Genomic DNA, 2,500 nt, shown 5'->3' with positions numbered 1-2,500 from the left:
CGTCAATGCTATTCATGAACCAGCGGGCACGCCTTTGTCATAGTGTTTCTTTTTCTACTGCATTTGGACTATACAAGGATAAGAATGAAGAGAAAATATATGAGGGAATAGATAATAAGAGAATAGTAAGATAAAGGACACGTAAGAAAATAGAGGACACACGAGAAAATTATATCAGCAGGGGGTACGGGCGAAGAATGATAAGCTGACAAAAGGAAAACTCTCAACTTTCCAGAGTATTCGACGAGGATAAAAGGCTATATCTGGATCTTGAACAAATAACATCTTCAATACAATGAAACGTGTGTCTTTAACACATTCGGAAATTATATCACTCACATGTATATTTAACATCATTTCACTCAGGAGTTCACCCTATCACACAGCCTAAAGAACAGTAATTAAGATTATGAGATATAACAGGGAGTGTAAATGCTGAAAAAAAGATAATGCCAAATACATACAACATTTACACATATGTACACATATTCAATAACTAATATAAACAGTTTCCAAAAGCAAAATGATGCCAGAAAAATAGTCAAAGCACCTTTTAAGACTTGACTGGAACCCTTACCTACAAATGGGACATTGTAAAGCGAAGATACATCGTCACAGATATATCGACTACACACAGCATATCTGAAGATTTACATCGACAATTTATTTATCACCGTAACAGTCAATGGAATGTATGAAGATTATTGTAGTGAACAAAGCACCTCAACCGAGATTCCTTTTTTTGTCCAGCGTTCTTGAATCAACTTTTACTATGATGTATCACATTATATTCGATCTTTATAACCACAAATGGTTCAGTATCCTCTTTAAGGAGGCATTCGATACGATTCAGCTATGGACACGTGTCTTTACTTCTGTGCAAAGTGAAGAAATGGCACGGGGTTCTTGGTCGAGTAGGCTTTCTGTCAGAAGCTTACTAGAGCCCTGGCATAGGCCTATATTTCGACCTTCGAGCACAGGAGGAGCGTTGCGCGGACAGCGTCTTGCATTCAGATCGTCACTTTTTTGTGAGGTGTGACCTTTTATTTCTTCTTTCCTTATCTATTTACCTAATGATTTATCTATTAATAGACGTCAGACCTTAGGTTTGACGCCTTTGTTATACGACAAAGGCCGCTGGACCCAGGTGTTATATTGTTCATTTAGAATCAAGATAAAATGATGAAATCGACCTTTGTGGTTCATGCTAGGTGGCCTGAATGAGCGTATCTCATGGCACTCTGAGATAGTAAGTGTTCGCTCTTATTTCTTTCCACAAAGGACGTCATTTCTTCCATACTACTTCCAGCCTAATTCTTACGATCAAACTTCACATCATTTACATGCATATGAACGATTTAGTGGACTTTTTCCTGTGAAAATTGCCGTAATCCTTTTTATCATATGGAAGACTTAGAGGACTTTTTCATGTGTACCATTACCATAATCCTTTTTTTTTTTTTTTATTACGGCGTCTTCTTTTACGGGCATCTACATAAGGTACATTCAGTCCCATTTTTTCCCATGATGGAATAGATCGACTATGTAGTTTTTTAGGCCAAGATATAGAGTATAGAGTAGTATAGATACTCATAGTTGGCTATACTTTTTTCATTGCATTCTGAACTCTGTAGGATATATGGATTCTCTTGTTGCTTGAATATTAGATGTGACGTCATAGTATATCATTATTTCGTAGATAGAAGGTATAGTGAGTTCTGTTTCATGTCCATAGTCTTCCTTATATTATGGACACCGAGAATGACCCTCATACCATTTTGGACAATTATTAGACTGGCTAACTCCTCAGATATTGGAAGATGCAAAGCATAATATTACCTGCCCATGTGCAGAAATAAAGATTTACATTGATACTATGGTCTTCCCTAACAAGAAGCCTGAGTAATTTCACTCACTGCCAGTTTATATCTATATCTATATCTCTCTCGATCTATATGTATATATATGTACACACACACACACACACACACACACACACACACACATACACACACAATGTGTATGTGTATGTATATATATATATATATATATATATATATATATATATATATATATATATATATATATATATATAAATTTTCTTTTGTCTCTTTTGAAGATCACTTCAAGGGAATTGTATAAGTAAGAGAAATGCATCTCAACTTCATTCATATGAAAAGTTGGCAGTGGGACTATATGAGGATCAGACACTTTGGTTTGTTTATCAACTGAAAATGTCAATTCACACTCAGTGGCCCTTGATGATAGTACTTCGAGTTTCTATCGCATTCTCTACTCGATTTGATACAAATGGAGACATCTTTACTCTAAAGTGGTATGTTTATTTATAATCTGTGAATTAGGATGATAAATAGCGTAAGACAAAGCACTCCCCTTGAGGTATGCCAAGAGCAAATCCTTTAGAATAAGCGGTTCTGAATCCCTTTAGAAAAACAAAAGCAGATCGGATGCGTCCAGAAGTTATCTTGAATACTATAAC

This window comes from Penaeus japonicus, unplaced genomic scaffold (assembly GCF_977035675.1).
Source record: "Penaeus japonicus unplaced genomic scaffold, GWHDUDI00000001_assembly GWHDUDI00000040, whole genome shotgun sequence".
Taxonomy (NCBI): Eukaryota; Metazoa; Arthropoda; class Malacostraca; order Decapoda; family Penaeidae; genus Penaeus; species Penaeus japonicus.
Note: the sequence above shows the minus strand (reverse complement) of the source record.